The sequence below is a fragment of the Salminus brasiliensis genome, chromosome 3, assembly GCF_030463535.1.
Source record: "Salminus brasiliensis chromosome 3, fSalBra1.hap2, whole genome shotgun sequence".
Lineage (NCBI taxonomy): Eukaryota > Metazoa > Chordata > Actinopteri > Characiformes > Bryconidae > Salminus > Salminus brasiliensis.
This window is the reverse complement of record NC_132880.1, coordinates 46,852,872-46,880,487: the sequence shown is the minus strand read 5'-3', so window position 1 is coordinate 46,880,487 and position 27,616 is coordinate 46,852,872. Positions and strand designations below refer to the sequence as shown.

General features: G+C 41.0%; 1 long non-coding RNA gene across 1 annotated transcript; it reads right to left on the bottom strand.

Annotated features, from left to right (window-relative positions):
- Positions 1–3,826: 3,826 nt before the first annotated feature.
- On the bottom strand, positions 3,827–26,792 carry LOC140552257 (uncharacterized). The gene is made up of 3 exons (XR_011979307.1): positions 26,548–26,792; positions 12,081–12,152; positions 3,827–11,430 (listed from the first exon to the last, which is right to left on the bottom strand). It is a non-coding gene; the product is annotated as an uncharacterized lncRNA (long non-coding RNA).
- Positions 26,793–27,616: the final 824 nt, after the last annotated feature.

Genomic DNA, 27,616 nt, shown 5'->3' with positions numbered 1-27,616 from the left:
CTTTTAGCAGGTGATCACATCATTGCTGAAGGTGCCCAGTTTCTGTCCGATTTTCTGTGAAGCTACAGTGGATTTTAAGTGTGAACCTTCTGAATGTGGTGACTGTGGGCTGATCAGTGACAAAGCTACCAGTAGAGGGCGACCTCTGCTCACTTTTGAGAGGGACGTGGCAACACGTGATAGACACAAAAGCACACTTTCCATATTTCCTTATAATCTGAGAGGCATTTAATACATTAAAGCAACATACACAACATGTAATATGTTATAAAATATCTAATATTTTAATTTTGAATAAATTCAGCGCACAAAAATGTGCACCCATCTACTCCAGGATGTCCACCTTTCCGTAGACTGGAACCCCAACCCATCTGGATCCCACCAATTATTACCTTCAGATGACCTTGATGATTTAAATGAGACATGTTACATGTCTTTCTATGTTTTATGGACAAAAGTATTGAGACACTTGCTTGTGCATTGTTTCCTTTGAACTGTCTCTACTGTCCAGAGAAGAAGAAGGCTTTCTACTAGATTTTGGAGGAACATTGCTGTGAGGATTTGGCTGCATTGACTGCATTCAGCGACATTCAGAGTGTTAATGATGGATATTGATCACCACCCCACCTCTTCATCCTCAGCTCCTCAACTCATCCACCATCCATCATTGCAGAGAACACTTCTTCCACTGCTCCACAGCTTAATGCTGGGGGGCTTTATACCCCTCCTCTAGCCCACGCCTGGCATTAGGTTCATGTTCATCTGCCCATTTGTGTCAGCAATGGGTGCAACCTGCAGTAGCTAAATGCGTTAATTTGAAGGGGCGTCCACAAACATTTGGACATGGTGTATTTTAAGTGTGTAGATTTGGGTCTGCAGGAAGGTAGCTCTCCAGTAGAAGGGTAGGTGACAACTGGGGTGGCCTACGCAGTACTGTGGAGTTTTAGGCCCCTAATTTAAACCCCCGTCTCTCAGCAGTGAGAGGGTTTTTACAGTAGAAGCTCCAGATCTCATCAGACACCATCTTGTCGGTGAGCTAGTCTGAAGAACAGAGCTCGGTTCCTCCAGGTTTCTCCTGGACCCCCCCTCCCCAGTCCAGCCAGCACAGCGTGGAGGATGTGCTCAACTTCATCATCATCATCATCATCATCAGCAGCAGCAGCAGCAGCAGCAGCTCATCTGATTTACCATCATTAAGCCCTGATTTACCACCAAACCAGATGTTGATCTGAGGAGAACTCTAAATAATACTAGACTCCATGAGAGAGGAGAACTTTAGAGATGTTCTAATGATGAACACAGTGATGGAGAACCTCCACCACTTTCTGTAGGAGTGATATTATTCTACAGATGTTCTGAACCAAAGGTCAGGCACATCAGATGTGTTGCAATTATAATTGCTAATAGGGAAGTGCAAGTCACAGCCATAGAGCTCCCGTGCCTCACAGTTCAAAAGTTCAGGGCCTTCGTCCTGATCATGACCTCCTTGGCTTGGTTAATCTTGTCTACACAACCCAGAGAATGTGGCGGTCTTACACACTTACACATACTCCAGTACGACTGTGATGGGTTCTTTACCTTCAGCTCAGCTGCAAAATGTACAGATGTGGACTCTGTTCTCAGTTACACTGTAGCCATTATCGTTTAGTTCCTACCTTACAGTAGTTGGCCCGTCTCACTTTCGAGGTTTATCAGTCCATTTTAGACCAAAAAGATATATAGAGAAGACCTGCTGTTGCATAAGTATGTGCACAATCTAGGCAGTAAGTGTTTATTCCCTCAGTAAAACACTGATTTTAGAATAATCACTAATAATATCACTCCTACAGAAAGTGGTGGTGGTTCTCCATCACTGTGTTCATCATTAGAACATCTCCAAAGTTCTCCTCATGGAGTCTAGTATTATTTAGAGCTCTTCCCATATCAACGCCTGGTTTGGTGGTAAATCAGGGCTTAATGATGGTAAATCAGGTGAGCTGCTGCTGTTGCTGCTGCTGCTGCTGCTGATGATGGAGTTGAACACATCCTCCACGCTGTGCTGGTTGGACTGGGGGGCGTCCAGGAGAAACCTGGAGGAACCAAGCTCTGTTCTTTAGACTAGCTCACCGACAAGATCTCACTACTTTCTTTCTTCAGAATGAGAAGCTCTTGTTTCTCCTTTTTACTGGATTTATGTTCACCTGCTTTATCTGTTCTGATGAGACTGTAAAATATCTCTTATTGCTGAGAGACAGGGGTTAGAATAAAGGTATTAGGGGGTTAAACATGTATATATAGCTATATATATGTGTATATGTATATATATATATAAAGTGTACATGGCTTGTGTACACCGCAACACTGGAGTCATATTCAGTGGTGCCCTCTGTGTCCCATTTCTCGCATGGGACTCTCATGTGAAGTGCCTCGTAGTGTGTTGTCAGGCAGGGTGAAGCTGTCTGAGACAAGAGAGAAAGAGAGAGAGAGAGAGAGAGAGAGAGAGAGAGAGAGAGAGAGATAAAGAGAGAGAGACGGGCTGGAACATGGGTATCTGGGCCAAGCTCCACAAACACTCGCTCAGTTGTGCCCGGTCATCACCAGATAATGAGCGGGGAAGTTATGGAAGTCATATGCCTCTGCGGTCACATGGCTGGGGGACAGAGGGGGCTCTTAATTTCACGTCTGCGTGTTTGCTTGTTTACTCCCTTGAGAGCATCTTGAAATTGTATGTGACTGGCAGGAGACAATGGTGTTTCTTATTGGGCCTAATTTAACTCCTTGTGTCTGAAATTAGCCCTCATCATCCCTAACAGGCATGGAGCTCGGCGCGGGACTCTGCGCTGGAGCTGTAATACATTCACATTCTGATAATACTCATTATCATATGTACTGGTTATTCCATTGCCCTGTTGGGTAAGAGGCTCTCTGGGGATTTTGTGCAACGCTCTCTGAAGACAAATATCTCTTACAGTGACACAATAAGTGGTGAGAGTTACAAGAAGTTACTCAAGCAGGTTCTTGCAAGGAGATTTAGTTTAATGGAACCATGTCAAAAATAACAGATGACACTAAAATGTAACAAGAAGCACAAGATGTTTGACCAGTAACATCTAAAAAACATGGCTATGTAACAATTACACCAATACAACTTGACATAGAAATTGGGGCATTTATGACTAAAACAGTATTAAAATAATTAATTTTATTTTAAAAATCTTTGAGAAAATGCAACCTTGTAGCATAAATAAATCAATAAACCTGCTACAACTCAATGACCCAGTCACAGGTCTTCTTTTCAGCTGCATATTAACAGTCTTAGCCTTCTGCTTACCCACATATTAGTGGCAAACAGCTGGTCACATGGTTTGGCATATGACATAATTGAAAAGGAAGCAACTCCAGTCCTGCTCTGGTGCTGCGAAAGTATGTCCAGGGTGGAGTAAAGACACTTAAATACCACAAGACAAGCTTTCATTTCACATCTACTTGCTTTTACAAACATTTACATTTTATATTCTACATATATATGTAATAAAAATCACTTTACACAATAAACTGAAGTTCTGTGTGTGTGTGTGTGTGTGTGTGTGTGTGTGTGTGTGTGTGTGTGTGTGTGTAAAGCTCATTTAATTGGGGAAAAAAATGTACGGCATTCAGCCTCAATGATAATGTAAAAAAATAAATAAATAAAACTAAAGACTAAAAATAAAGCAAGTAAAACGAAAATGGAAGTAACAACACAACTAAAAACAAAAAAGTAAGAACATGACTAAAAGAAAAAGATATTAAAATAATATAAATGAAAAGAATACAAGTAAAAAAAATAAAACAATAAAAAAAAATACAACTAAACATTAAAAGTATAAAAAAGTTAGTAAAAATAAATGTAAAAATTCAACTAAAAACAAAAATAAAAAGTAAAAATAAAAATATAACTAAACTCTACAACTTAAAAAGTAAGTAAAAGTAAAATAAAAGTAAAAATAAAAATATAACTAAACTCTACAACTTAAAAAGTAAGTAAAATGCAATTCTACATGTGGAAACCTCACATCTTCTTTAACTGGAAAACTGTAATGCATTTGAAACCAAGTGCTTTTTATTTCCAAATATATTAATATATTAATTGTATTAATAATAATAAATATTTATCCCTAATTCATTGTTGCTAACTGAATCTGATACAGTAGGGCACAGTTAGTGCCGTGGTACAGTTCATACATATCGTTACTGTCACAAAAACTAGTATGTACAAAACGAACAACTACAGGATAAGAAAAATATTTAAGAGAATTTATGTTGGTATGTTCATTATAAAATGTTGACACAAATAAGAATACACTGACATATTTAAATCATGTAAAAAACGAATAAATAAGAAATAAATCATATGTATTTATACACATTTAAATAATGTGGTTAACATTTAGGCCAGTCTCAGTGGCTAATTCAGCTTGCTGGAGCTTCAGGCTGAGGTGGAAGGCTATAATTGCTGTGTAGGTAGTCAGTAAGTAGCCTGCTGTGTAATTTTGAACCCATGTGTAAACCCTCCCAGACATTTAGCTTCATAACAGCAGAGCACATAATTACTTTCATAGTTTATTGTTCTGCACTTGAAAGCCTGAAGCGCTACGTGATGTGGTTAGGGGAAACACATCAGTATGGGTACTTAATGAGCTTTGAAAGAGAGGATTGTGAGGCCGATCAAGCAGTTCTCTTCCTTTTCCTTGTGTCTCTTTATTTTTCTGACTAAATCTGTCCTAATCCCTCAGTTTTACGGGGCAGCACTACACAACTTAACCACTCTGCAGGCCCGGCCGTGGCTTAATTGGTGTAATCTGATCGCAGCTTGCTGTGGCTCTCCCATCCTGAGAGATACGGTAGCTCCAACTGAGGTGTCTGGAGAGGACAGGCAGCATATGGGACCCTCTCTGTTTCCCACCTGGCAGACCGTGCCTGAAAACAGTCAGTGCCAAGACGTTTTGCCTCATGGAGCCTAGAAACCTACTTGTTGTACGTGCTGTTGCGTCACCACACCTTTCTCATGACTCATGACTCATTTTAAGACGATCTGGGAACAAACCTGGAGCTTTGCACGTTTCACACACTTACAGTCTCCCATGAGGTGCCCATACACTTCGCACCAGTACTACTCAAAATAATGGTAGAAGAAGCACCCTAAAGTTTCATAAAGAACCGTGTTTGAGTGTGAAGAACATCAAACATCAGGTGAATGTTCCTAAAAATAGTATTTATGGGACCAAAGGTGGTTCTTCTAGGGTATTGTTCAAAAACCTTGTAGAGCATCTTTATTTTTAAGAGGGTCTTTAAGTCATGTTGAAGATGCCGTTACACAAGAAGATCAGGCTGTGTGGAAATGGGTCGTAAAGCAGATGCAGTTAATGACTGGCTAAAAGGAGTGACTGCATTTGGGCGTGCTAAAGACCATAGTGTGAAGGAAGCAGCTGAATCTGCAGGTGTATGGAAGCTTACGGTCATACGGGTCTACCAGCAGTGGCAGAACTCCCACCAGTCTACAGAGCAAAGGCCTCTTGTGGGCCACAATTTGGGTGGGATTTCTGCCACTGCTGGTAGACCTGATACACCTCCGATTCAGCTACTTCCTTCACACTATGGTCTTTGACCACGCCCAAATGCAATGGCTCCTTTTATGGATGGAGCACCACCATCATTCCAGAGCAGTTCTTCCACTGCTCCACAGCTCAATGCTGGGGGGCTTAATACCCCTCCATAGCCCACACCTGGCATTAGGCAGCATGGTGCCAGTAGGTTCCACATAGTCCTATCTTATTGGCAGTACTTCTTTACAGGAACTAGACAAGTGTATGTGTGCATTTGCACATCTGTGTCAGCAATAGGTGCAACCTAAAGTAGCTGAAAGCATTCATTAGAAGGGGGTAAAAAGCTGAATCGAAGGTCTGTTTTAAAATTACTGCGACGTCACAGATGTTTCTATATTTAGCTTCCAGCAGTTCAGCCTCACCCAGGCCAGTTTCCTGGATGAAGATTATGTGCTAGTCGTGGACTTGCTGTCTTTAGAAATCCTGATAAGCCTTCGTTAGTTTGATTTTAACGGCAGGTGAATGTCTGAACTTGTTGAAGGTGGGGAATAAATTCAGGAAAGGTTCCCTGTTCCTCGCTGAGTAATGACTCATGTCTTAACCTGTCTTACCTGTTTCCAACCTAAAAAAGGGCTTTGTTGAGGTGGGTCTCGAGCGGGACGCCATCCCCAACCAAACTCACAAATAAACAAACAAACAAACAAGAAAGCAAGCAAAACAAACATGCACACAAAAGGGAGACATCTTGGAGAACTGCCATTTCTCAGCAGATTCAGGTGATATACCCTGATATAGCCGTGACTTAACTGTTCGGTGGTAAACTGTGTGTTACAGATATAGATATATATATATATATTTATGCTGCTGTCCAATAAAAAACACATATAATGTAGCTCCATTGTAGTCTGTTTTTAGTTTTCTCCATGGTTTGCACCCTGTAGCTGCTTCCGTACACAGTGTCAATAGCTCTGGATGAACAGACCAATAGAAATGCTCTCAATTACATTTTCCATTGACTTCCATTCATGGTTAAGGGTGTTTTTACCTTCTCCTGTAAAGTCTCCATTTTGGAAATGCATGTTTTTCTTGGACAGCGACAATATATTAATATATTAGTGATGTCTATCTATTAACAAGTTGAATGGCGTTAATCACAACACTATTCTGTGATTAATTCTGATTAATCACAAGTTAAAATGCTAGATAGCACGTCCTTAAATTTTTGGGGAGAACAAATAAATGTGTGGTGTGCCTAATAAACTGTCTGGGTCATTTTCTACCAACACTACAAAGCTCAGACACAGAAGCTTTAATGGAGAAAAAGCATCACAGACTTTTTAAGAGATAAATGGATGATCAATCATTGGGCTGGATTAAGAGCTAGGAGCTAAGAGAGGAGCAGACGTGTGTGTGTGAGAATGAGAGTTAGTTATGAGATTTAATCCATAATTCATTATAAATAAAGTGTAATCTACCCTCTGAGCCCAACCGTAGTGATGCTGTGTTTACATAGCTAAATAAAAGCGCTAATACGTGACTTGGCATGTTTGCAGCAGCTAGGGATGCCCACCGCTCCGGGCATGTGTGCTCAACGTTCCCCAGTATGTGTGTGCTCAAAAGTGTGTATATGTGTGTGTGTTCACTGCACAGATAGGTTAAACGCAGAAGGCATTTATATCGGTCCATTCATCATGATATTCTGCAGCAGACTGCCAGGAAAGTGAACGAATCCAAAAAGCAGATACAAGGTTTTGGCGTGAAAGTGACGATATGTGTTAAACACATTTGTTTGTATGTGTTAATATAGGATTTCAATCATTTGACATATACTCCATGTCAAATATCTTTCAAATACAATATCGCTGTCACCCAACAAAAACTTGTATCTCCCAGCTGGCATGTCTGCAGCCTAAACTGCCCTTGAGCAAGACACTTAACCCCTAACTGCTCCGTGGCCACAGCAGCTAGGAATGCCCACCGCTCCGGGCATGTGTGCTCAACGTTCCCCAGTGTGTGTGCGCTCACTAGTGTGTATATGTGTGTGTGTGTTCACTGCACGGATGGGTTAAACACAGAAGGCTAATTTACAGTCTGAAGCATTTCTATTGGTCCATTCATCATGATACTTTTCAGACTGCCAGGAAAGTGAACACATCCAAAAAGCAGATACAAGGTTTTTGCGTGGCAGTGACAATATATTAGGTATATCAGGGATTAGGGAATATCAGATTTTTTAATATACTGCCTTATACAGCTCACTGCCATGCGTCAGATTTCTGTATGGGCACACGTTTAACGATTCAGCTGTTAACAATTCACTGCCCTACAGGAGGAGCACCTCCACCCTTCCTCCTATTTCCTGGTCATTTATACTTGCTGGAGGAAATGAGACCCGATTGATCTTGCAGTGCCCACTGTGTCTACAACTGCGCTCTCCCAAATTAGACATGCACATCTTGTCCTCTCGCCTTCACCTTCCACGCTGAATCCATAAATCTATTTAGCTGGATGAGACACTTGTCTGACATAAAGGCGATGTGGCCTGCCTTAGTTTCTCATTTCCCTTCGCTAAAGGCCTCAGACGCGACAGCGGCTGTGACTGGGGGATCGCCGCTGTGAGATTCCATTATAACCTGCAGAGCTTCCCAGTGGAAATGTAGTGAATGCGAGAAAAACGGCAGCGATGCGAAAAGCGCTCTCGCAAATGAATATCGGATCGCTGCTAAGCACATCGATGCAGGGAGCGCAGAACAGACACTCATTCATTTGGCTTGGCTGTGAAAGGGCTTGCATGTGGTTCCAGTTAGGAGCCGGGCTGCTAGGCCTCTGTCGCTCAGGCATGCTTCATCTCGAGCCTGAGATGTACCTCTCTACTCCTCCTTCTCCTCCTCCTCCTCGACCTCATGACTCACGAAATCAACGGCTGTGCTCGCACCACACAGAAGGAGCACCACAATAATAAAGAATGCAGACTAATGGCTTGCTGTGGGGGTGATCCCCTCACAGGAAAAGGGATGCATGCATCATAAAATTGAAGTCTTGCGAGACGCTCTTAGTCAGGATTGCCAATCAGCATTTTCCTAAGAATTTCTCAACCCCTTTGATCTCTCACCCAGTCGGAGTGCACACAGAAGATCTGGACTAATGGCACAAACCGACTAATGCCTTAACCCTATCAGACCATCAGACTGCCGTGAAGATGAAGGCTCCACAATTGTTCTTGGTCAGAACATACAGTTCGAAGAAAAACCCATCTTCAGTTGGTATACAGTCATGTGATCAAATTAGGGCAGCCCATGAAAGCCCTATGGTCTTTTTGAACATCTGGAGATCTGATCTTCATGTGAGCAGCACTGAGAGATGGAGGTGATCTAACTAAACTCTAATCTAAATTTCTTTGATCATCACCTATACAATAGAATTAATAGAAAGGTAATTTTCATGTGAGGTAAACGTTCATATAAACATAGTTATTACTTGGCATAGAACCTTTATCTTATGTAGATAAAGGTTCTTATGTAGAATTAGGTCAGATAGGGTTAAGCCTATCAGACCTTATGTCTTACATTCTTAAAAATCAAGGTTTTGGGTGATCAGTTCTAGGAAACCTTCCTTTAATCTTTAATCCTATCAGATCTAATATCTGAGTCAGAAAAATCGTTCCTTAATGAGTATAGAACCTATACTTTAGGCTGAGGTTCTTTAATCTTTAAGCCTATCAGACTTCATGGTTCCTAAAAGGTTCTTAGCTTGGCTGTTCAGTTCTAGGAAGCTTTTCTTAATAGGTACAGAACATGTATCTTGTGTTAAGGGTTCTTTAATCTTTAAGGATTAAAGAACCTCAGCATGAAGTAAAGGTTCTATACCCATTAAGGAAAGGTTTCTAACTGAACATCCAAGACCAGAACCATTTAGGAACCTTCATTTTGTAAGACTGTAAGACATTAGCTCTAATAGGCTTAAGGATTAAAGAACTTTAACCTTAAGGGTAAAGTTACTTATTAAGAAAAGCCTCCTAGAACTAGGTGTCCAAGCCCAGAACATTTTAGGAGCCGTGATTTTTAAGAATGTAAGACATTATGTCTGATAGGCTTAAGGATTAAAGAACCTCAGCATGAAGTAAAGGTTCTATACCCATTAGGGAAAGCCTCCTAGAACTGGGTGCCCAAGTGCAGAACCTTGATTTTTAAGACTGTGAGACATTAGGTCTGATAGGCTTAAGGATTAAAGAACCTCAGCATGAAGTAAATGTTACCTATTAAGAAAAGCCTCCTAGAACTGGGTGCCCAAGCGCAGAACCTTGATTTTTAAGACTGTAACACTCTGTAATTAGCTCTGATAGGCTTAAAGATTAAAGAACCTCAGCATAAAGTATAGGTTCTATAGCCATTAAGGAACGTTCCTAACTAAACATCCAAGCAAAGAACCAATTAGGAACCGTGATTTTTAAGAATATAAGACATTATGTCTGATAGGCTTAAGGATTAAAGAACCTCAGCATGAAGTAAAGGTTCTATACCCATTAGGGAAAGCCTCCTAGAACTGGGTGCCCAAGTGCGGAACCTTGATTTTTAAGACTGTGAGACATTAGGTCTGATAGGCTTAAGGATTAAAGAACCTCAGCATAAAGTAAAGGTTACCTATTAAGAAAAGCCTCCTAGAACTGGGAGCCCAAGCCCAGAACATTTTAGGAACTGTGATTTTTAAGAATGTAAGACATTAGGTCTGACAGGGTTGAAGATTTAAGAACCTCAGCATAAGGTGAATCATCTATATCCATTAAGAAGAGCCTCCTAGAACTGGGTGCCCAAGCGCAGAACAATTAGGAACCGTGATTTATAAGCCTGTGAGATCTGTGAGGTCTGATAGGGTTAAACAAGAACGAGCTGAAGAGCTCAAAATGCTGAACCCCACAGAGCTGACATTCTGTACTTCTCTCAGATCACCATATTTAAACTATTTATGTGTGAAAAGATCGAATAATAGAGAAAGTCTCAGAGCCGTATAATCTGTAGAAACTGTTTTCAAGCTCCCACTTCGCTCTCGCGCGCTCTCTCACTTTGAGATCTGCCTTCAGATTGCCTGTTTTAGGAGGAACTGACTGTGGCATTCTGAATACATTCCTTCAGGGTTTGTAAGTGTGGAGTTTGTTGGAGCACAGACTTCGCTGAGATGCCAATCGGCAATCTGCTCTATCATGGGAGCACGAAGCCAGTGCGTGATAGGCTTGTGACTGCCTCCAAGTCATTTTGATCAGCCAAATTAATGCATGCTGGGTATAGAAGCCCACCAGGCAAAATTAGACAAGAAGACCACACAGTGGTGCGTGAGATGGGTGTTGTTCATGGCAGGAGACCATGTCCATGCATGTTATATGCATCCATTTACTTGTATCACAGATGGCCAACCTACTAATTAAAGGGCCAATGTCATGGAAAATAGAAGATTATTTAAGCATAATCGTGTATAAACACTGTTAAAATTATATATCCATAAAGTCCATATATGGAAACTAAGCTGCAAAAGCTTAGTTTCTGACCTATCCAGCCTTTAGCAGGTTAGCACACTCATTTACACTGCAGTTAATGAGGATTGCTTGAGCCTTTTATGAATGTGGAAGGCTACAGGATAGCCAATCAGCAGAGAGGTCACTTGCATATATCAGTCTTATGGGTAGATTAGAGTATCAAAAACAGCTGCATTAATTATAATAAAGCTGCATTTACATTAAGATTGCCAGCAAACCAGATATTCTGCGCTCCACACCTCCTTCCTGATCTTACTTCCCTTGGTTTTCACTCCCAGTTTCACAGCATTATTGGAAGAACTGCCCATATTTGAGCTGTCAATCCACCACCCTGGGAGGAACCTGAAATGGCAGAAGTAGATAAGAATGCACCTGAATCAAAGAAATAGGCACACTATATGGATAAAAGTATTGGGACACATTTATTTTTTGTAGGATTTCTTAAGGATTTGATTGGATTTAGAAACAAGAGCAGTAGTGAGGTCAGGCTTTTAGAAGATCACCACTCCACTCATCTCAAACACATCCCTAAAAAAGTACTGGATAGAGCAGCATCATTACATCAGTACTTCTCTACAAGGACTAGACAATTGTGTCTCAGTGTGTCAGCTATAGTGCACCTTAAAGTAGCTGAAAGTAGCTAAAATTGCATTTATCAGAAGGGGTGTCCACAAACATTTGGACATGTAGTGTATTAGGTTAGTTAATAGTGTAATTCTTCATAGTGTTGCAGAGTGTGCGATCACTACCCCAGGATCACTGTAGCGGTTAGAGTTACATTGTCCCAAGTTTTGCCATCGGTCAGAAGAGTGGATGAGTAGTAAGACTGGACACTTTATAATTAATCAACTTAATCAATGAAAATTAATCTATATAATCCTGTCAAAGAGATACACATATATATATATATATATATATATATATATATATATATATATATATATATATATATTTTTTTTTTTATTCTGTTTTAGTATTAGTATTTTCCTCACTGTGTGTTCATGTACCGCCTCCTTCAAAGCATACTACTGAGTAGGTAGTCACGTGACTCCGCCCCCTTCAGTCTGCAACATAGAAGCAACATAGAGAAGTAAAACACAGAGCAACGTGAGCAGCCTGTATAATCATTCATTAATCATAATCGAGGTATAATGTTCAGTTAATCGTGATACTGATTTGAGGTCCTGCTGTCAGACTCCACAACCAGCACTGCTCCCAGCGGACCACTTACACACACACTTAAACTACACACACATGTTCAGGGAACAGAGGTCCCTCAATGTGCAATTAAGAGTCATTTGCAATTACCTGTAAATAATCTGTAAATAATATTATTATTGCTTTTTTAATTCTTATTTATATTGTGTATATAGTGTAAATTATTATATCTACATTTTTTGTAACTGAGTGTCTTGCTATCCCTTTCTGCTGTGACACAGAGAATTTCCCCACTGTGGGACTAATAAAGGATTATCTTATCATATCTTATCTTATCGCCCAGCTCTAGACAAACAGATACTTTATTGATCCTCAAGGAAATTTAGTAATTTAGTGGCTAATACCATCGCCCCCACACAAGCAGGAATGCCAACAATATGCTATCATAATGGCAACCCATGTTGTCTTTGCTTGCCTACGCAGCACGAAATGAGGATGTTGTTCATCACCAACATCAACAAGATCTTGTCGAATATGTATATATACGACTAAAGTGCACTTAGAGACATTTATGCATATTTTACCATGGAGCTCCCGTCCACTGGTGGTGCTGTTTTGCCAAATATGCACAATGCAGCCTGTCCTGCAGAAACAAATTCCTGGACAGCGGACTAACTATGTTTATATAGGATATTTAGTACAGGTTGTACGAATCCTGAACTGGTCTTTTAGTCACTTTCGTCTGAATTTATCTTGAGACCAGCCTGGCCAACAAGTAAATGTAGAATGGGAGCTAAAGAAAATGCTGGGGAGTGGTGATGTAAAAATGAATTGTCGTTGCATAAAATCAAACAAATATAATAAGCGGAGCCAAGGAAAAAATAAAACACAAGAAGAAGTTGGATGCAGGCCTTTGATGAGGTTGCGTTAGACCGCTGGCATTGGTCCATTTAGCGTAACTGTGTATGCAATGTAATAAAATCTGGCCTTTTCAGATGGGGTAAAGCATGAAGAGTCAGGGGATTTGCTGACGACAGTGAAACCCTCTGTTATCAGTTATCGGGAATTCAATTCTAATAAATGCAGCAATTTCCATTACGTAACGTAGAGCAGAACTTCTGCCAAATGCAGGAGGTCAAGGGCAGCGTGTCTTCTCAAAGACATTCATAGACGTTCACACTCCCTCAAAAATAATGTTCTACAAATGGATCTTTGAGTGATGCTGTAGATGAACCACTTTTGCTTCCATAAAGAAGCATAAAGCATGTTTGCATATGGTTCTTCTATGGTACTGCTTAAAGAACCACGTGTAGCACCTTTATTACTCTTAGACATGTACTCACTAGCACTCCTGTTTTTCCACAGTCCTTCTTGCTTACTCCACTGTCTATGAGTACCGGGAAAGTCCATTAGTTTCTATTGTTGGCTCTTGAGGTTTACAGCAAATCTTCAGTGTGGGACTTAATTGGAGCCATTACTCCCAGGCCTGTGTGTAGGAGCATGCTGCAACGCACCATGAGGCTTTATGCTGAATCATCAGGTGGCTCGTCTCCAGAGTCTGGTAATCACATGAAGGACTGCGGCTGCTGTGCAGAACCGTCCTCCAGCCTACCAGCAACTTTTGGAGACCACATGTTGCTTAATAAAGTTGAACATTGACCTTTCTTGAAGGTCTGATAAAAGTCAGACCCAAAGCATGGTAGGAGGCTTCCTTGCTCAGGAAGTTAGTCTCTTGTCCACACTGTACTCCACACTGTTGCCACTGCTGTACTCCTAAAAATAAAGGAGCTTCAAAGGGTTTTTTGAGTGAGTCCATAGAAGAACCAAGTTCATAACAGAGATCAGTGTCAGTGTGAAGAATCTTTTGAAGGTCTAAAAGTCTAGACAACTGGGCCAGAACATGTCCAAAACATCAGACAGATCTAGTGGGGTGCTCTGAGTCTGCAGTGGTCAGCATCTACCAAAAGTACTCCAAGAAAGGACAACTGGTGAACCTGCGATAGGGGCTCACTGACCATCATGGACCTACTTACAGGGCCTAGACGTTAGTCTTGCGGCCAGATACCACAGGACAGCTTCAGAGGTCTTGCAGAGTCCATACCTTTATATACCATAGTCAGATGTAAAGTGGTGGCACAAGGGGGGCGTATTCCACATTAGACAGGTGGTATTAATGTTATGGCTGATCAGCGTATGGTATTTCTCTAAGAACCTTCAGTGCTACTCTAAAAAATAAAGGTGCTACAAAGGGTTCTTTGAGCGACGCCATAGAAGAACCACGGCTGATCCTTTAAATAAGCATGTATTAGAAATGGGTGTGAGTGTGAAGAACTTTTGAGAACCTTTTCAAGGTTCTACTTGAAGTAAAGGTTCTTCACACTCATTCCTCCCTATTAAAAACATATGGTCTTCTTAAAATTTGACGTTCTCCAGTGTTTTCTTATCTGGGATTGGTCCAGTTTACGAAGACAACAGGGTCCGTCATTATAAGAGCAGAGCTGTGGACGATTCCATGAATCTAATCTAGACTATTTGCTTGGACGTTCTTCTAAAATTCTTGACGTTGATTCTTTATGGAACCAAAGGTGGTTCTTCATGGCTTTATTCTATTTTTAAAAGTGTATTTTTAAAAGAGTAAAACAAGGGTTCGAGAAGGCACTTTTAACGTCTCCAAAACAGAAATCCTTGGTGGAAAAGCTGCTGGTGGTAGAGAGTGTGTGCTTTGACAGTGCGCCGGGCCTCTACGGGAAGGAATGGTCACAGAAGAGTGTTCCACCTGTGACTTGTGTCAGATACCAGTGGAAGTACGTTTACACTCTCCCTCATGTTGAACTCTAAATATAACCATAGAGGCAGGGTAAAGGGTAAACATATCCCTCTAGCATTGCACGAGGGCAACTTGTCATGTGAGATTTTTTTCAATATGCTTCGGCCTGCCCTGCTTGCACCTCAGAACCCCCCCTGCATGCTTTTTTCCAGAAGAATCAATGGACCGGTCAAGGGGGCGAATCGAAGAATCAGGTTTCTTGAATACGTTCGTCTGCAAGTGCAAATACAGCTGACTTCTACTCGGCTTTGTCAGGTCTGTCAGGTTCGCACTCCCTGCTCTGGTGTAGGTGATCGTGGCCCTCACATTCGTTCGGTATTAAGGTGGCATTGCAACCATGCAACTGTACACATTCCTCACACTTCATATTGATCCATGGTTCCTTGTGTTTTTCCAGGGTTTTTTAATCACTCCACAAACGTGCGGCGAACTTCTGAACATTTACGGAGAATTACGATTACAACAAACAGTCAGAGCTCGCCTCCTCAAGCCCTGACTCTCTCCCTCGGAGCTTGTTGTATCTGGCTCTCTGTCAGTAGATGGAGGCCGTCCAGCTGAGCTTATTAAACCGAGAAATGGTGCTCTGGAGGCCCAGAGTGCAAGTTCTCCCCCTGCCTTCGAAAGCCCACCACCACATCTCTAGAGCTTCACATGGTGCTTGTGCTGAGGAGCGCTGAAAGTGATAAAGCTGTGGTGCACACAATATCACAATATGGCCGTGTAGAGTTTAGAGATCAGTGTTGCATAGCAGAGCTATAGTGTTGCCATTGGTTCATTAGCCTTACAGACTTACAATGAGCTTAACTTCATCAAAACGATATGTACATCATGGCATTTATCTGGTGCTACAGGCAGCTACACTCTCCTTTTAAATATAGAAGCAGAAACCCCCTTGACCTTGCTGCACTTTGGGGGGAAATGGTGTTAAATGGTGTTAAAATCAGGGCATTATTTGCTTGCTCCTTATCCGAGAGCTACCATGTCTTCCTTCAGAAGTGAGTTCATTATTCGTGTTCAGAAATAGCAATAATAAAGGTTCGGGTCTGCACCACTGTGTCACTTGGAGTCAGTTCACTTGGCAGGATCTACTTGGCTGTGTGAGGTGTCAGTAATGACGTTCCCAGCTGAACCTCTCACTAAATCCAGCCTGAAGTGAGGCTCATCAGTGCGATACATCAGACAGAGGCAAGCTCTTCGTCTTATTCTTGTTTATATCATTCGATCCAAAGCCTTCATGAAGTTCTTAATCATTATTTTCTCAATTAAAAGATAATTATTACTAACTACAAGGTCCAGCCTATGTCTAATAAAAAGCTTATGAATCAAAGCAGAGGTTAAAAACTGGGGTCGGTCATTCTGAAACATGGGTTTTTGCTCTTTGTCTCATTGGTAACGTGTGGTTGTTTGTTCTCAACTCATTTAAAGGGTTTTGGTGAGATTATGTAGTGAAGAGGTGTGAGCAGGGTGTTATAGTAGGTGTAATCTACATTTTAATATCATTTAAACAGGAGGCTAAAAAGGGGTGGTTAATTTCAGAAGATGCATTAAAGACAATTTGGGCCTATTTTAGCAATCTTTTGGCGAGCCGTCAACCGATTTAGGGCGCATTCAGTGTGTTTGCTATGGTAATGTCTGGAAAAGTTCGCCTTGCTCTGTTCGAAATGTACAAAAGTCATGTACTGAGTCTCTTAATTAGTCATGGGTGGGTTTTTTTGGACGTAACGTGCAGTAATAAACCAATTAGCGTGTCTCTCGCCGTTCCCTTTAAGAGCCAGGGGCAGTCTAACTGACTTTGGTGGGTTCCTATTTCAGTGGTGTAGAGCGTGGGGCTGCACGCGCCTGTGTTGACAATTCACTGCCAAGTTAGCAACGAACGTCTGACTGTTGATGAACGTCTGTCTAGGCTGTTTTCAGTCAGTGGAGCATTCAGTCCTCCTGTGTTTTCCATTGCCAAGATACACAGCAATACTCCAGAAACTGACCTGAACACCCCTCATTTCGAGACCACCGCGCCCATCATCGTAGATATACTCACAAACAGCGCTGCTGTTTAAACGACGCAGGCGGAAGGTGTTGGCGGGGTTTAATATAGCGATGATCATCGCACAGGGTGTAAGATAGGGCCCTGTATGTCAACTCTGTGCTGTAATAATTCCATGTGATCTGTAATTGGCCTCCTAATGTTGTGGGACGTCCTCAAAGCCAAGTTGAAATATATGACAGACAGGATTGTGAAGGGGGGGCAGATCTTTCTAGGCCTTATCATTTGAAATTCAAAGTAAGGGTAGATCTCTCATTAGCCTATAATGGAGGTGAATAAGGCCACAATTTAGGCTCATCAAACCTCATTACTTTCATAATCTGAAAGCCAAGAAACATTGCTAGAAAAGACATCTGTTCATTTCTATTTTTGAATTTTCTTAATAATCTTTTTATTCTAGTAGAAGTTCTTAATGGTCACCTGAGCACATTTTGTCCTGGATTATATTACATGAAGTCATGCAAACGTTCCTAATTAAGAGTTACATTGTTTTTTGCAGACTGCCTACAAGAAATCAGCTCTGCTTAACAACAACTAGAAGAGAAAATCTGAATAATCTCACTCAGTGGCACCATGAAACAGTCAAGATGAATATAATAGGGGTGTAATGGGACATGTACAGTGTATTCGTATGAAACGTCACACTATGGGTTTATTCTCAGTCGCACTGAGAATTCATGGTACATGCTATTAGGGTAAACATGGTAAAGCTCACAAGTGCAGGTGCCACCTGAACACCTTAAACAGTTGGATTTGGAAATTTTAATACAACACGATAAAATATTGTCATATTGCCCAGCACGAGTCTTGCGTGTTTTTCCAAACTGCTGAGCGAACTGAACCCCTACACCCCGACCAGATCACTTATCGTACAACAGGTAGTTCCAGACATTCTGACTAACACTGTATCGCTCTAAGAATGACCGATAAAGACAAGAATAGACCATAACAAGCAAGAAACTGGCAAGAAAACCACTGTGAGTAAAAAAGGGTGGTTCAGTTAGCTGGTCTGTGTAAAGAGCTGGAGAAGGAACGGCAGGCTGTGAAGTGAGGGAGTGGAGTTCGTTACTGTGACGTAACAACAAGCTGCTTGTTCAGGAACTAGAATTAGGATGAAAGACATGCTAACATTAAATAATATATTAAATGATATGCTCACACCTCAATTTATTAATTCCGTACTTTATTTATTTTCCAAATTGCTGTAAAAAAAAAAGTAGAATTAGTAGAAATTAGTAGAAAATTAGTAAAAAAAAAAAAATAGCACGGCTGTGCTAGAATGCGGTACCCGCCGTCGGCTGGAGTCTGCTTCATCACAGCTGTGCTGTTATTTCAAGGTAACACCCCCCCCCACCACCACCACACTTGTCTTCTATAGCTTTAATATACACACTGAGACGCGTCTGTCCTGCAGTGCTTCAGTTTTTCATTTCCTAACTGAGACGTTCTGCGCATACTGTAAAACACAACCGACACCTGCAGTTCAGCAGCCTTCAATAATCCAATGAATAATTAAGAAAGTCCAGATTTGGCATGAAGTGAAAAAAAAAACTAAGCTAAATACTTCTGTATTTTTTGAACACTCATCTCACGGTCTCATTATTATTATTATTATTCAGCAGATTGAATTATTATCCCCCTTTCTTTTTATTTACACACAAATATATTAGTGGTGCCAAGTGATTAAAAAGTTGAATGCCGTTAATCACAACAATATTCTGTGATTAAATAATTCTGATTAATCACAAGTTAAAATGCTAGCTAACACCTCCTTAAATTTTGTGCCTAATTAACTGGCGAGGTTCATCTCAGTGTAGTTCTGAGAACTTGAGCCTGGAACATGACGAAGCTCAGACACAGAAGCTTTAATAGAGAAAAGGCTTCAACAACTTTTTAATATATGGATAAATGGATGTTCAATCATTGGGCTGGATTAAGAGCTAAAAGCTAAGAGAGCAGTGTGTGTGTGTGTGTAAGATAATGAGAGCTAGTAATGGGATATAATCCATATTTCAGCATAAATAAAGTGTAATCTACCCTCTGAGCTCAACAGTAGCGACACTGTGTTTACATCGCTTAAAAAAGCGCTAATATTTCACTAGGCTCTGCAAAGAGAGAGAAACCCACGGGAGGAAGTTGGGGACAACTTGTGGTAAAGATGATTAATTTGCATATAAAAAGCTTAATATATATATACTTTGATATATATATATATATATATATATATATATATATATATTACTCTTGCTCACATAAATGAATATATATATATATATACTTACATTATATTAATATATATATATATATATATATATATATATATATATATATATATATATATATATATATATATATATATATTATAAACACTATATACATACTTGCTCACTGCTGGAGTAAGTCATAAGTACAATGGCTTTGTCCGTGTCTGAAGGCTGATCCACAGTGAATTATTCAGTGTCGGCCCAATCTCTGAAACGAAGGTGCTGAATACCACTGGACCGGTTCAGAAATATCAACTCTGTCCTCTCTCTATATATATGTGAGAGGTTAACGGGGTGCAGAGCAAGCTAAGATTTCAAGGTCTTGCCATGTGGCAAGTTACAACAAAACTCTCTCCCAAACAAATGTGGAGCAAGCTCTGCCGAGATTCTTGGAAACGCATCTTGTTTACACCTAGAAATGGAACTGAACCTGCTTTAAAAGTCACGGGCAAAGTGGCAGTAAATTCAGCTGCAGTGAAGGTTTTGTTCTCTCTCCAACCGCTCCTAATAGCAAACTGCAGCTTGCTTTCATAATGCAGTTTAAAAGTCAGGCCCTTCGTTACTTAAGGTTGCTTCCTCCGACAGCTAGCACCGCTGCTGATCCGGAGCAGACACCTGAGCTGATATTCAGGTTCAGGACAGTCTACTGCGAATAGCAGTAAATGTCTCATTTACGGCATTTAGCAGACGCTCTTATCCAGAGCGACTTACAAAGTGCTTTGCTATTTACCCAAGAAAAGCCTCAGCTAGTTAGAATAGACCAATAATTCAAAGGATACCTCTAAGCTTAGACATTACTAAACACAATACAATAAGGTGACCATAGTACTCTATTCGTCCAAGTACTCTCAGAAGAGGAGGGTCTTCAGTCTGCGTTTGAAGACCGCGAGCGACTCGGCCGTTCGGACACCCAGGGGAAGCTCGTTCCACCACTTTGGTGCAGGACAGAAAAAAGCCTGGACGCTTGTCTTCCGTGGATTTTGAGGGATGGCGGGTCGAGCCGAGCCGTACTTGAAGCTGGAAGGGCTCATGGTGCAGATCGGCTTTTGACCATTGCCATCAAGTACGGAGGGGCTGGTCTGTTCTTGGCTTTGTAGACCAGCGTCAGGGTTTTGAATCTGATTCGGGCAGCAGCTACAGGAAGCCAGTGAAGAGAGAACGCAGCAGTGGAGGGACATGGCTGAATTTAGAGTGACATGGTCTCCTTACTGACTTGTGTTTAGTAGAGTCTAAACTTAGAGGATCTTTAAATTATTAGTCTATTCAAACTAGCTGAGGTTATTCTTGGGTAAACAGCTCTGGAGAAGAGCATCTGCTAAATGCCTTAAATGTAAATGTACCGCACTTTCGGGAGAAGCTGGTGACGCTCCCTGCCCCCTATGGCCGTCTACCATCATGTAGTATTTCCTGAGGTAAACGGCAGTAAGTAGGCCGCTCTCACGCTTAAAGTAAATGCTGTTACTCAGCCCTCCCGTCAGCTATGGCCGAAGGCAATGCAGTGTACTTATGCAGAATGGGTGTAAATGACCAGCGCATTCTGTCAAGTCTCTGCCTGCATGCACCCCAACATTCTTCACAATGACAGACAGTTTTGCATGGAGCTGTGAGTTTTTTCCCCCGGCCTGGAATTCCTTCAGCGCTCATCTATTCACTCTCCAGACGTGGTCCCCAAGGTGAAAGGCCCGCTGCGTGCGCTTTAAGCAGCTTTAGCAGAAACACAAGAGGCATATAATGCAAGCGTGACATACTGAGCTGCCGTCGACGGCAGATGGATGAAAGCAATAAGTCAAGTAAACTAATCTAACCACCTGAGTAGACGCAGCATGCCCAAGGCATTCGGTAAGCTACAGTTAAAGCCATGCTGGTGATACGCCCTAGCTGCAAGCGCCTGGCCTGGAGGAAAACAACATAATTGAGCACCGAACGCAGGCGAAAATCAGACATGACGATTGGTGTAGACATCAAGAGCCTCCTTTGCCTGTGTTTAAAAGCAACATTAGAGGGGAAAATGCGTAGAAGCTTGCTTCCAGTCACATGCCTGAATCATTCAGAAGTGAAAAGAAGCATGTTCTGGGTTCTTCCCCTAAAAGAACACAGAGCAGTTTTATTTTTGGGACGATTCGGGACAGTTACGCTCTTAAATTTAAGCTCACTATGGCTCTTGGCTTGGATATCATGGTCCAAAAAAGACTTTAAAATCAGTATAAATGGAAGTTCTTTAAGCTTGAAGAAGTTCCCTCACACTCATACATCTTATTTACAGACAACAACCTTTTTTGGCACTTTAGGAGTGTTCAAAATCCAAGTATTTCCAATAATAATGCTTAGTATGATATGGGTGTTGTGGCACAATACACTTATTATTTATTTTCTAAATTGGGTTTGCTATCCACTTTTTTTTTCTGGGGGAAAACATCCCATAATATTCTAAAAACCAGAAATAAATGAAGGGGGAAGAAAACAACAAACTCCTCTGCACCTTTTACACTTTGTGTGTATTTATAGTGCCTAAAAAGTATTCAGTTTTCTCCTCTTATTGCTGTAATCAGTGGAATTATGGATAATCTGAATATTTATGGAACAAGAATTAAAAAACATCAACAACTTAATGTCACAGATTTCTACAAAGTAGAATTTCTACAAAGTAATGTAAATTAATTAAAAATATATAATATTATGTATATTATATATAATAAATATAATAAAACATTAGGGATGGGCGATATGGTAAAATAATTACAATATTTAAAGACATTTACACAATACATTTATATTTACTATTTAATTACTACTTATATAATATTATTATGACATTATTCGTGTATTTATTTCTTTTAAAGCTACTATGAATATACCAGTACTCCGTACAGTGATTTATATACAGAATCTGCTGCATTTTGTCCAATAATTACACTGTATGTAATGAAACATGCAGTTGATCAGTGTTCTTCAAGCACTGCCCATATCCTAGAAAAGCATACTGTGTATCTGGGTAAAATATATTCACAGATAAGATAAAATACCATCATTGCATAAATATTCACCCCTCTTTAATTTAACAGAGGTCCTGCAGGCAGCAGGTGCTAGTAGTCTCACAGTTAGTGCAATGGAGATCGCCTGAGTGCAGTGAATGTGTCTCACCTGACTATAGTATACAGACACCTGTCTGTCTGGAAGCTCCAGTCACTGGTTAACCAGTATTCCTGGCTACGACTGACGAAAGAGACCCTGAGGACAAACGAACACCCCACACAGCTCTGAGAAAAGCTTATTGAGGAGTATCAGTCCAAGTCCAAGTCCCTGTACATCCCCTGGAGTTCAGTTAAATCCATTATTAAGAAATGGAAGGAATACTGGTAGATAGAGCAGGCCGTCCTCACACCGCAGAGTGACCGTACAAGGAGACTACTGAGTGAAGGTAAAGGTTCCTTGTCAAATTTCCAGCTTCTTCACACTTTATTTTGAACTAATCTGGTTCTTAATGAAGCCAGAAGTGGTTTATCTATGGCAGGGCTCAAGGAACCAGTTGTAGCACCTTTATTTTTTAAGGTGCCTTTTTATCAGACGTTGCCGTCCTGATCTGCAAGTGAATTTCGACAAATAAATGAAAGCAAAAAATAATATTGGCCTTGATTTTTAATTTTTTTTCCACGTCTGATCACTACACCCTCGATAAAATTTCCCTATGATTTCTGAGATTTCAAAAATGGTCCAGCTCTAATAACAGTAGAACTACCCCCTGATTATAGTCCTGGAGATGAATCTGTATGCTGTTGACAACACTAAAGGACAAATGCAGCCTAGATTAATGCTGGCTCACTTAAAAAAAATCTTACAAGTGCTTGCCTGTGCACTTAGTAGCCTTCACGATATTCGGTACGTAGTCTACGGTATTCTTGTACCATCAACACGGCTACGCCACTCAGTCAGTGCTCCCCGTTAGATTCCATACATCTTACCTCAAGCATACCACACCTCTAAACAACTCCTAATGAATTCCACCCCTCCCGTCCGCACCGAGCGAACAATCCTGTGTATGAAAGGCAGCGAATCTGAGCTCGGCTAGTTTAACTCCAGACCCAGCAGTAAACCCTCGTTTTATGTCTTCTGCGAGAGTCGACCTCAGCTGGCCTGTTCAATGCGGCGTGGAGATCAGTGCAAGAGCAATAAGGATTTTTAGGGGCATTATGATGGTGAAACTGAAACACAAGTGCCCCCAAAAGCCCCTCATTCTCCCTGCAGCATTACATTCAGACTAATGTTTCGCCTCACATTACTGTCACATACATGGCCCTAGCTTTAGGCTTGTAGTCCTTCAGGGGTTTCGGCCTGAGAGACCTGGGATTTTACGAGACATCCAGGCAACTGTTAGCTGTGCCAGAGGAAAAATGACACTGAAGGTTGGCGTGAAAGTTATGGAGTGGGTTCAAACTGCGGAAAAGCCTAGAACAGCATTTACACACCATCGTATTTAATGCAAATTCCTGTTGGGCCTGGTTGTGTACGATGAAAATTTAGATGTGAAGTAAGTCAAGTGAAGTAAAATAAGAATTCCCATCAAAAACACGTCAAAACTGTCGGCTTCCCACGCAAGATCGTCCTTTACGGTCCCGAAAAACTGGTGGACGCCATTCGCCATTTGTCCAGGCAGAGGATTGTTTATACATTCACTGAAAAATTATTATTATCTAAAATTATTAGTATTATCTAAAATTTCAGCGTAGACAACCAGGTCCAACTAGAATTTACATTAAATACGATGTTGTGTACATGAACAGCATTTGCAAACCATTGTATTTAATGCGAATTCCTGTTGGGCCTGGTTGATTAATTTTTAGATGTTAAATAAAGTAAAATAAGAATTCCCATCAAAAACACGTCAAAACTACCGACTTCCCAAGCAAGATCACTCTTCACGGTCCCGAAAAACTGGTGGACCCTTTTTCCTCGCCATACAGAACCATTTTTAAGCATTCGCCATTTGTCCAGGCAGAGGACCATTTGTACATTCATTAAAAAATTATTATTATTATCTAAAATTAGATATTATATAAAAATTCAGAGTACACGACCAGGCCCAACTGGAATTCGCATTAAATATGACGGTGTGCAAATGCTGTTCATTTACAGACCACAGTGTTTAATGCAAATTCCAGTTGGGACTGGTTGTGTACGATGAAATTTTACATGTTAAGTAAAGTGAAATAAGAATTCCCATCAAAAACACGTCAAAACTGACGGCTTCCCGAACAAGATCGCCCTTAACAGTCCCGAAAAAGTGGTGGACGCCGTTTGTACATTCATTGAAGTTTCAGCATAGACAACCAGCCTGAACAGCATTTAAACACCATCATATTTAATGCGAATTCCAGTTGGGCCTGGTTGTGTACGCTGAATTTTTTGATTTTAAGTATGTTAAAAAAACTAAAATACGAATTCCCATCAAAAACACGTCAAAACTGCCAGCTTCCCGAACAAGATCGCTCTATACGGTCCCGAAAAACTGGTGGACCATTTTTCCTCGCCATATAGAACCATTTTTAAGCATTCGCCATGTGTCCAGGCAGAGGACCATTTATACACTCATCGAAAAACCAGTGTATTTCAGCGTACACAACCAGGCCCAACTGGAATTTACTTACACACAACCGTATTTAATGTGAATTCCAGTTGGGTCTGGTTGTGCACGCTGAAATTTTAGATAATAATAATAATTTTGATGAGTGTATAAATGGTCCTCTGCCTGGACACATGGCGAATGCTTTAAAAAATGGTTCTCTATGGCTGCAAAAAGGGTCCACCAGTTTTTCGGGACCGTAAAGGCTGATCCTGCTTGGGAAGCTGGCAGTTTTGACATGTTTTTAATGGGAATTCTTATTTTTACTTTACTTAACATCTAAAATTTCATCATACACAACCAGTCCCAACTGGAATTCGCATTAAATACAACGGTTGTAAATGCTGTTCGTCCCAAGCCAGATCGCCCTTTACAGTCCCGAAAACTGGTGGACCCTTTTTCCTCGCCATATAGACCCAAAATTTTAAGCATTCGCTAAGTGTCCAGGCAGAAAACCATTTATACACATTGAAAAATTATTTGGACCATTTTTTTTTACAAATAAAAATAGCAACAAACCTTTTTTTTGAAGGGTGTGCTTTCAGAGCATGCCCATGTTCCAGACACCTTAATGTCTATTCATTTTGGACATTAATAGACTGCTAGAGCTACGGAGGCACAGATCCTGGAAGGGTGAGCGCCAGAAGCGGGACTTTGCGGGCCAGTTGGATTGAAATCAAAACTCATCTCGCCCCCAAGATCCCGCCACTGACATCACATCAATTCCTCTCTCGATGCTTTTTTTTGATGACCAATCAATCCATTAATCAATCAATCAATCAATCAGTCACACCTGTTAACTGCTTATCACTGCTTATAACAACCCCACGCTACACTGCCCATATCCTTATCATAGCAGCTCTATATCTCACCAGCATCTCACCATAGCTACTACTCCCCAGCATCATGAGGCTGAAGTTGGTGTGGAGGACCCCCAGATCCTCTACATGCACACACACACACACACACACACACACACACACACACTAATGACAGGCCCTGAACAGCACAGTACATGCACTAAATGCCACAGCTCCTACACAGCCTGTAAGAAGTTAGTACAGCGGTTTGCAGACGCCAGGTCTTCGTGCTGGATGCAGGAGCAGGTCGGCAGAGTAGCGTCTGAGGAAAGGAGCGGAATTAAGGCAGGGGACAGGCGATAGCTGCGTCCCAGACAGTGGGGTGGCTTTTTTTTTTTTTTTTTTTTTTTTTTTTTTTTTTTTTGGCTCCCTGGAGAGTTCAGGTAGCCTAACGTTACACTCTCTCTCCCCCAGACACAATCTGTCTGTCTGCCTCAGTCCCCCCCACACCCCCAAAATCCTCCTAGACGAGGATTTTACTCTCTAATCAATAATTAATCCATAATCTGACTCCAAATCACGTCGATTTACGTTTATTATTATTATTATTTGTCCTCAGAAAGCCTCGAAAAACGCACCAGACTAGCAGCTAGACTAGACTGATGAAGACGGATGGGTCAATACGCAGAAAAGCCGCTGATACCCCCCCTCACCCACCCCCACGCCCACCCCCCCGTTTCTGATCAACTTACCAAATCTCTGCGTATCTCAAAAGCAGGTCTGATAACGTCTGTCTGATGTTAATCAGCTGTTGTTCCTTTAAGGCGGAGAGCTCGGCAGCGTCTGCTAGACCTGCTAGACTCTCTCTCTCTCTGCATGTTAAGAAATCCCCACCGCCAGCGCCTCGAACATTGCTCCATGGCCACGCCACGGGGTAAAAACGAGGCCGTGGAGGGGGAGATCCAACACCCACTTTACAACAGACAGCGATTGTGTGATCAATTCAGGAAAAATAAAAAAAAAATAAAAAAAATAAAACGTCAAATCGGATCAGGACGCCCCATGCTCACGCCTCTCCTCCCTGTTGCTTTAAAAGGGAGCGAAGTTTAAAAGGTGTGGAAGTGAAGTGAAGTGATGGGGCTCTGGCCAGATGGATTTTCCTAGAAATCCCATCCAAATATAGAAACTAGGAAGAGACGTTCTTAGAAATCACTGAGACATGATTTTATTTTATTTTATTATATTTTGTTTTATTTATGTATGTATTAACCTAAATACGCTTTAAACATTATTTTTTTAAAACATTTTTTAAAAAGATTATTAAAAATAAATAAAAAGGTGATTTATCTGCTGCCCAATTCCGCCCTGCTTTAGACATTTCTTGCGATTTGCTGCCCCCTATCGACGCGCCTTCGCCATTACCGGACCAAAGACACAGCCCTGCTGGTCATCCAGGTGAAAGCAAGCCTCATACTGGTGAAGCTGGTGCCAGTTTTAGCTGATCTTCCCTGGCTACAGGTTTCCTTTAGGATTGACCATAAGATTTTCAACTAGTTTTTATATCTGTTATTGGTTCAGCGCCTTATAGATGATTTTCCTGTTTTTTCCTGAAATATTACATTTACTTACTAGTTAGTTGTATTTTTTTGTATTTTCATTTGTAGGCTACTTTATAGTGTGTAATTTCATGTAAAATAGTAAACCAGTATGTTCATTTTCCTTGTATTATTATTATTATTATTATTATTATTATACCATCTCTTAAACCAGCTCATATGTTGTCATTTAGGTTTAATGCTATGACCAACCGGGTTTACCGAT